The sequence below is a fragment of the Apium graveolens genome, chromosome 1, assembly GCF_009905375.1.
Source record: "Apium graveolens cultivar Ventura chromosome 1, ASM990537v1, whole genome shotgun sequence".
Classification (NCBI taxonomy): Eukaryota; Viridiplantae; Streptophyta; class Magnoliopsida; order Apiales; family Apiaceae; genus Apium; species Apium graveolens.
Genome location: NC_133647.1, coordinates 182065339 through 182074921, shown reverse-complemented (window position 1 = coordinate 182074921; position 9583 = coordinate 182065339). Strand labels below are relative to the sequence as shown.

Below are 9583 nucleotides of genomic sequence, written 5' to 3'. Positions count from 1 at the left end.
TAATCCATGACATTTTACTCTTTGCATGTATATGCAACACTTGCTATAGTTTCAGAACTAAGATGGTGGTTTTGTGAGGTTTTCCGTAATTCCAATGCAAACAAAATTTGATATTTGAAGAGGATAAGGCAGATGGCTTGATCATTCGGTAGAAATATAACGATTCTTTATCTGCTTCATGTATCATTTTAGAATTTTAGTTATTTCTTGGAAATTTAGATATATAGTATATTTTTTTTAGTTGCTTGTGATATGTAGAATCTTTCCTAATATCGTTTGTTGCTACCTAATTTGAATGTCTCAAGGATTTTCTGGTCTTACCTTGAACTTTTGCCACTACTTTATATGATTTGGTTTATTTGTTTTCTTTTAATTTTAATTTAGATGAAATATACTTTGTAGTTCGAATTGGATGATTTCATTCTGATTCCATGTGATGCCACTAATACAGGGGTGTATAAGAACAATGGTTATTTGATGGTTTCATGGAATGGAGGTCTTAAACAAATGTGTGCAGCGGTGAGTGGACCAAGCGAAGATTATGTATGAAATTTTTTTTATCTCCTGTTATAGGTGAAATCTATCCTTTAACTTTCAGCATTATGATGAGCGCTAGCCAGTGAGTAAAGGTTGAGGGTTTGCTGTTGAACACAGGTCTGTTGCAGGGTAGCTGGGTCTCTGGACGATCTTCTATAGAAGATATTGAACACATATAGAAGATGATCTTGAATTATAGAATAGTTTGTTTAAAATTATAGACATATTTGAGATTAGTTGTACACATTGAGAATTTATTGATCTTGAATTCAATTGAGTAATAATATATATGTATTAACTGAGTTTTAAGAATTAAATTTTTTCAGTATTGTGGTTAATGCATTATCTAATATTCGATGTTAATACAGGGATATTAGCACATGTAAACAAGGAAATAACATCGATTCAAAAATAAACACCCGATGTCTATTTATTATATCAACATTGGTAATTTAGAAAATAATCAATGTCTATTGTTCAAATTGACATCGGTTATTTAGAAAATAATCGATGTCTATTGTTCAAATTAACATCGGTTCTTTAATAAAAAATTGATGTCTAATAGGTTTAAGACATCCATTTTTATTTTTAATCGATGTTAATTCATAAATATTGCTTGTGTTCTATAGTTTTAAATATATCTAATCATTCTAATATTGTATTTCTGAACTTGATATTACTCAATTAGATAACAAGAATGTGAATTAGACATCAGAAATTTTCCAGAAACGTTGTGTAAGATTACTTAGACATCGGTTTTTAACCGATGTCTATGATAAAATATCTTTAACATCAGTCGCGAATATATCATATATTTTTTACATAGACATCGGTTTTTAATCGATGTCTAAGGTGTTTTTTCTAGTAGTGTCTGAGCATCAATCATCATTTTCACGCTTCTTCGGGAATTCATCCGGGTATCATATCTTTTCTCGTTCCTTGCCCTCGGGACAAAGCTTCTTTTGGTGCTCTTGTACGAATCTGATCTCGGTCACAGATCGGGCCTGGCTCATAGATCGACTCTTCCTTCTACACTTCTTTTACCGGGGGTAGGTTGAATGTGACCTCTCTTTCTTTTATCGCCTTTATAGTGATCTTTCTACCTTGAGTCATAGGTCCTATATGATCCCGGCTTGGTGATAAGTGGCATTTTATACCACTTAGAACGTCTTAAAATGGCTTAAATTGGTGTCTTGAAATCAAGTATTTTGTGTATTTGATGCATTTTTCTAGTGTTTATGCATTTCAGGGTATTAGTTGCATTTCGGGGGAGGAATCATCAAGAATAAGCCTTGGCATGTGTTCACCATTGCGAGAGGAAAGGAATGGGCAGATTACGGCGAAGAAACAGAGCAAACCTGGATTTTTTCCAGTAGAGGCCTGCGCGCCCGCGCAGCAATGCTGAGCGGCCGCGCAGCAACCTGCGCGCCCGCGCAGCTATGCTGAGCGGCCGCGCAGGGTCGGGGAAAAAGATAAATTATTTTAGACTTCTACTTCTGTTTGGCTTCCAACTTCTATGTAATCTAAGTTTTATGGGACTATTATATAGGTAGATTTGAGACGTTTTCACAGAGAGTATTAAGGGGATTATGTTTTAGATTGTGTTTTACGCAAGAAGCGAAGGAGATAAGGAAGAAGACCGATTTAGCACACCGCAACGAAGAGGAAGCATATTTTCTTGTGATTCTTGTTTCGTTGTAATGTTGGATGCTAGTTTTCTTGCTTTGACTTATTTACTCTTGTGACGTACTTTGTTTTAATATAATTAGTTTAGTTATTATTTTTTTGTGTTTGTTTGTCATGATTTCATATGAACCCATGATGGCGATAAGTTCTATTATGGGCTAATCGTGATTATGGGGTTGCAACGGATTTATTATGGAATTCTTTAGTTAATTGTTTAATACTTTAGTGTGTGATGATTGCATGATATCTAGTATTGGTTGTGCGTATTCGTCTTATGTGCGTCGCGAACATATAAGATAGGGTGTTAATCTCTTGTGAAGCGACGGTGGATCTTGAGATTTAGAACTTGCCATGCTAGCATAGGTTCATGTACGTTGAGCATGATTAGTGGGTAACTCTAACAGTTTTATTTGCCCTATGTAATCAAAAGGAATAACTTGAGCTTAAATTGTTGTGTTGTCAATTTCTGTAGACATATAGGAACTCAATATAATTGATGACTATTCAACTTCTATCTTAATTGTGGATGCTTGGTAGAATGGTATTAGTACAATGAAAGTTGGCTTTTATCAGTTTCGTGTTATTCGATTAATATCATCACTGTCACATGCCAAAGGTAATAACAATGGCTATAGAAGGAAGTAATAATGAAGTTGTGATCTCATGAGTGTTTTATTATTGATAAATTGAAGAGTTAGTTAAGTGGTTAATTAAGTAGTTAATTATAGTTAATATTTAATCAACAATTTTAAGTGTTATTATCTTAACATTGAGAAGTAATCATACATTGGTGAGTGAGTTAATTAGACAATAATTTAGTCTGATTCTCTGAGGGAACGAACTAGAAAATATTCTATATTACTTGCGAACGCGTATACTTGCGTGAATATTAGCGCGTGTTTTCGCTCTAACAAGTTTTTGGCGCCGCTGCCGGGGACTCGGCATATTTGTTTAGTTTATGTACTTACCATTATTGGTCATTAGGACTCAGTGATTAGGACGTAGTAGTTACTTACTCTTTTCGGTTGTGTTTCAGGTACTTTAGCAAGCGTTTATGCAAACTCGTTCTCGTGCTCGCAAGAGGACTTTAGATACAGCTGAGGAGACAGACGAAGTTCTTGATATTCCGGAGAAGTTAGATTTTGAGGATTCGGATTCAGGAACTGAGCAGAAAGAACCAGTAAACATGGGAGATCGTATTGTTCAAGCTGATCCAGCTCTTATGGATTTTTCTCGGCCTAAAATTGATGACATTCAGTCAAGCATCCTCCATCCGTCTATTCAAGCTAACACCTTTGAAATCAAGCTGGGCACTATTCAGATGGTGCAGAATTCTGTTTCTTTTGGAGGAGCGGCAACTGAAGACCCCAACATGTACATAAGGAATTTTGTCGAGATCTGCAGCACTTTTAAGTATAATGGCGTGACTGATGAGGCTATCAAGTTGAGGCTTTTCCCATTCTCACTGAGGGATAAGGCTAAAGACTGGTTACATTCTGAACCAGCTGGGTCCATCACTACGTGGCAAGATCTTGCGCAAAAGTTTCTGGTGAAGTTTTATCCAATGGCAAAGACTGCTGCTATGAGGAGTGCTCTTACTCAGTTTGCGCAGCAACCTACAGAATCTATGTGCGAGGCTTGAGAACGCTACAAGGAAATGTTGAGAAAATGTCCACATCATGGAATGCCGGATTGGATGGTGATCACTGGTTTCTATAATGGTTTGGGGGCCCAATCTCGGCCCATGCTCGATGCAGCAGCTGGAGGAGCCTTATGGGCTAAAAGCTATATTGAGGCGTATAATCTTATAGAGACGATGGCTGCAAATGAGTATCAAAACCCAACTCAGAGGATGACGTCAGGCAAGGTAGCAGGTATTCTGGAAGTTGATGCAGCCACCGCTATTGCAGCCCAGCTCCAAGCGCTATCAATGAAGGTTGATTCTCTGGCTACGTATGGAGTTAATCAAATAGCTATGGTTTGTGAGCTTTGTGCAGGTTCTCATGCTACGGATCAGTGTTCTCTTGTCAATGAATTCGTTCAGTATGTGAATAATTATCAGCGACAACAGCAGCCTGTGCCAGCGACCTATCATCCTAATAACAGAAATCATCCAAATTTCAGCTGGGGAAATAATCAGAATGCTATTCAGCCACCATATCAGCAAGGAATGAGTAAACAGTTTATCCCACCTGGATTCCAGCAACCACAGCAGTATACTACAAGGCAATCATATCCTCAACAGGGAAGTACAGCTGCACCCACTAGTGCTGATTTTGAGGAACTTAAGCTGTTGTGCAAGAGTCAGGCGGTTTCTATCAAGACCTTGGAAAATCAAATCGGTCAATTAGCCAATGCAGTGCTCAATCGTCAACCTGGCACTCTTCCCAGTGACACGGAAGTACTAGGCAGGAAGGAAGCTAAAGAGCAAGTCAAGGCTATTACCTTAAGGTCTGGAAAAGTGGCTGATGCTGAAAAGGCAAAGGAAGTCGAAGCTGAAGTTAGAGATGAAGAATCTAAGCAAAAGGAGAAAGCGGCGGAACCAAGGAAGACTACTGTTGAACACACTCTGCCTGAGGCTAATACAGGGGAGAAACAGCTCTATCCTCCACCACCTTTTCCTAAGAGATTGCAGCAATAAAAGCTGGATAGACAGTTCAGGAAGTTTCTGGAGGTGTTCAAGAAACTTCACATCAATATACCTTTCACTGAGGCTCTGGAACAAATGCCTAGTTATGCGAAGTTTATGAAGACTATTCTTTCAAGGAAGGTGAAACTGGATGACCTTGAAACCGTTGCTCTCACGGAAGAATGCAGCGCTGTTCTGCAACAAAAGTTACCACCAAAACTGAAAGATCCAGGGAGCTTCACCATTCCTTGCACAATTGGCAATCTGACGTTTGACAAGTGCCTTTGTGATTTGGGAGCAAGCATTAATCTGATGCCGTTGTCGATCTTTAAAAAACTGGATCTGCCTGATCCAAAACCCACGTACATGTCACTACAATTGGCTGACCGTTCCATTACTTACCCAAGGGGCATAGTTGAGGATGTGCTCGTCAAAGTGGATAAGCTCTTCTTTCCAGCAGATTTTGTTATTCTGGATTTTGAGGAAGATAAGAAGATTCCCATAATCTTGGGGAGGCCTTTCTTGGCTACTGGCCGTACCTTGATAGATGTGCAAAAAGGGGAACTTACTATGCGGGTCCAAGATCAGGATGTGACCTTCAACGTATTCAAGGCAATGAAATTCCCTACAGAAGATGAGGAGTGCTTAAAAGTGGATGTGATTGATTCTGCAGTTACTTCGGAACTCGATCACATGCTAATGTCTGATGCATTGGAAAAGGCCTTAGTGGGGGATTTTGATAGCGATGATGAAGATAGCAACGAGCAATTACAATATCTGAACGCTTCTCCATGGAAGCGAAAGCTGGACATACCATTTGAATCCCTTGGTACTTCTGACCTTAAGAATGCTGAAGGGAAGCTCAAACCATCAATAGAGGAAGCACCTACCTTGGAGCTCAAACCATTACCTGAACACTTGAGGTATGCTTTTTTAGGTGATTCATCTACGTTACCTGTTATTATTTCATCTGACCTTTCAGGTAGTGAGGAAGACAAGCTCTTAAGGATTTTGAGAGAATTCAAATCGGCTATAGGATGGACCATAGCAGACATCAAGGGGATAAGTCCTTCATATTGTATGCATAAAATTCTGCTAGAGGAAGGTAGTAAGCCAATTGTGGAACAGCAGCGAAGAATGAATCCCATCATGAAGGAGGTGGTGAAGAAAGAAATTCTGAAATGACTAGATGCAGACATCATTTATCCTATTTCTGACAGCTCGTGGGTGAGCCCCGTACAATGTGTACCTAAGAAGGGAGGTATCACTGTGGTCGCAAATGAAAAGAATGAGCTCATCCCTACTCGAACAATTACAGGATGGAGAGTATGCATGGATTATAGAAAATTGAACAAAGCCACAAGGAAGGATCACTTCCCCCTTCCATTTATTGATCAAATGCTTGACAGATTGGCGGGTCATGAGTATTTTTGTCTTCTGGATGGTTATTCCAGGTATAATCAGATTTGTATTGCACCAGAGGATCAGGAAAAGACTACCTTCACTTGTCCATTTGGCACATTTGCTTTTCGCAGAGTTTCGTTTGGGTTATGTGGCGCCCCGGCCACTTTTCAGAGATGTATGATGGCTATATTCTCTGACATGATTGGAAATAACGTCGAAGTGTTCATGGATGACTTCTCCGTCTTTGGACACTCATATGATGAATGTTTGAATAATCTGCGCGCCGTACTCAAAAGATGCGTGGAAACTAATTTGGTGCTTAATTGGGAGAAATGTCATTTTATGGTGCGTGAAGGCATTATCCTTGGGCATAAGGTCTCTAGCAAGGGTCTGGAGGTGGACAAGGCCAAGGTGGGAGTCATTGAAAATCTTCCCCCACCTAATTCTGTGAAAGGAATCCGTAGTTTTCTTGGTCATGCGGGTTTTTATCGGCGATTCATCAAGGACTTTTCAAAGATATCTAAGCCGTTGTGCAATTTGCTTGAGAAAGATGTGCCGTTCAAATTTGATGATGAATGTTTGGCAGCATTCGAGACTCTCAAGAAGAGTTTGATCACTGCACCAGTTATTACAGCACCAGATTGGACAGAACCGTTTGAGATGATGTGTGATGCGAGTGATTATGCGGTAGGTGCAGTTCTGGGACAGCGCAAGAAAAATCTCTTCCATGTGGTCTACTATGCGAGTAAGACTTTAAATGGTGCCCAATTGAACTACACCACTACTGAGAAGGAGCTTTTGGCTATAGTCTTTGGCTTTGAGAAATTTCGATCTTATCTGCTTGGTACGAAAGTAACAGTATTCACTGATCATGCAGCTATTCGCTATCTGGTTTCTAAGAAGGATTCGAAGCCGAGACTCATTTGTTGGGTGCTTTTACTTCAGGAATTTGAGTTAGAGATCAAAGATAGAAAAGGTACTGAGAATCAAGTAGCTGACCATCTCTCTAGGTTGGAGAATCCCGATTCTACTTCACAAGATAGGACGTTAATCAATGAATCTTTTCCGGATGAGCAGTTGTTTGCAATTCAGGAGGAAGAACCATGGTTTGCAGATATTGTAAACTATCTCGTCAGCAATATAATGCCTCTTAATTTGACATCCGCTCAAAAGAAGAAGTTTCTGCATGAGGTGAAGTGGTATATGTGGGATGAACCATATTTGTTTAGACAGGGAGCTGACCAGATCATCAGGAGATGTATCCCGTTCTGTGAGACGGAGGGGATATTACGAGACTGCCATTCCACGGTTTATGGTGGACACTATGGAGGTGAGAAGACGGCAGCTCGTATTCTGCAAGCAGGTTTTTTCTGGCCTACTTTGTTCAAGGATGCTCATCAGTTTATTTTAAGGTGTGATCGTTGCCAAAGAGTGGGAAATTTGTCAAGGAAGGATGAGATGCCATTAAATGTGATGCTTGAAGTCGAGGTCTTTGATGTATGGGGAATCGATTTCATGGGGCCTTTTATCTCGTCTTGCAATAATCAGTACATCTTGCTGGCAGTCGATTATGTCTCAAAATGGGTCGAAGTTAAAGCTTTACCGACGAATGATGCAAAGGCAGTACAAAATTTTCTTCATAAGCAAATTTTCACAAGGTTTGGAACACCTCGGGTAATCATAAGTGATGAAGGATCGCATTTTTGCAACCGTAAGTTCACTTCTATGATGCAGCATTATAATGTGAATCATCGAGTAGCTACTGCCTATCATCCGCAAACAAATGGTCAAGCGGAAGTGTCTAACAGAGAGATAAAGCGTATTCTAGAGAAGGTTGTTTGTCCGTCAAGGAAGGATTGGTCTTTAAAGCTCGATGAAGCTGTTTGGGCTTACAGAACAGCATACAAAACTCCACTTGGGATGTCACCGTTTCAGTTGGTGTACGGTAAGAGATGTCATCTACCGGCGGAGCTTGAGCATAAGGCCTACTGGGCATTGAAGAAATTGAACCTGGATTTAGATGCAGCTGGTAAGAAAAGAATGCTTCAGCTTAATGAACTTGATGAATTTCGACTTCAAGCGTACGAGAATAACAAAATGTATAAGGAAAAGGTGAAGAGGTGGCACGATAGGAAGCTACATCCTAAGTTATTTGTGCCAGGGCAACAAGTTCTTTTATTCAACTCTCGGCTCCGACTTTTTCCTGGGAAGTTGAAATCAAGGTGGTCTGGACCTTTTATTGTCAAAACTGTGTTTCCACATGGAGCGGTGGAAATTTTTGAGAATGATTCGGACCAAGCATTCAAGGTTAACGGTCAGCGGTTGAAGCACTACTATGGGGACATGGCAAACCGAGAGGTGGTTAGTGCCATTTTGTTGACTACTTGAGAAAGGTACGGAACGTCAAGCTAATGACGAAAAAGAAGCGCTGCGTGGGAGGCAACCCATGAATTGTTGTTACAGGAACCCTTAGAAGTTAATAACCTATCCAAAAACACAAAAAAATCAGAAAACAGGGGCTGAAATTTTTTTTTTCCAGAGACCCTCTGCGCGCCCGCGCAGCTATGCTGAGCGGCCGCGCAGGGGTCGAGTTCCAGAAAAAAAAATTTACAGTTCAGAAAAAAAAAAAAAGAACAAACAAAAACACAAAAACAGTTTTAGCCCATAAACCCACGAATTGTTCCCACTACCCCATCATTTTATCCCTTAATTCCCAAACCCTAATCTAATCCACACCCTATATATACATACACCTATCCTACATATCTCCCACAAAACTTCCTACACTTAAACCCTCTCGCAAACATCAAAAATCAGTTCTTACACACTTTTATTCACGAATCAATGGCACCCAAGAGAGCACGCACTATTGACAGCAGCAGCACAGTTCCTACTGCTGATTCATCGAGGGGTACTGCTGCAAGGCCTCGGTTAACTGACAGAGCTGCGGAGGAGGAGTACACTAGGCTGTTGGGGAAGCCGATTCTGAAGGAGAGGGGGTTTTTACCATCAGGGAGGGATGGTGAGTTGTTGCCCATGATTGCAGAGAAGGGGTGGATAGCTTTTTGTGAGTCACCCGAAGCAGTACCGATGAGCGTTGTTCGCGAGTTCTACGCGAACGCGAAGGCTGAAAAGAATGGGTTTTCTGTAGTCCGTGGGCTGACGGTTGATTATCATCCTGCGGCGATTCGCCGTGTGATTGGACAGCGAGAGAGGAAGCCCGAGGAGGAGAACTGGAATGAAAAGACTGCTGAGGATTTTGACTTGGATTTGATTTGTGCGACTCTCTGTCGACCGGGCACAGTTTGGACCCGCAGTCCAGGCAAT

General features: G+C 40.5%; 1 non-coding gene and 1 pseudogene across 1 annotated transcript; one reads left to right on the top strand and one right to left on the bottom strand.

Moving 5' to 3' along the window:
* Window positions 1-6: 6 nt before the first annotated feature.
* The window catches only part of LOC141712855 (protein argonaute 4-like), a 22080-nt pseudogene continuing 12503 nt past the window's right edge, over window positions 7-9583 (top strand).
* On the bottom strand, window positions 3803-3909 carry LOC141680085 (small nucleolar RNA R71). The gene has a single exon (XR_012558261.1). It is a non-coding gene; the product is annotated as a small nucleolar RNA R71 (small nucleolar RNA).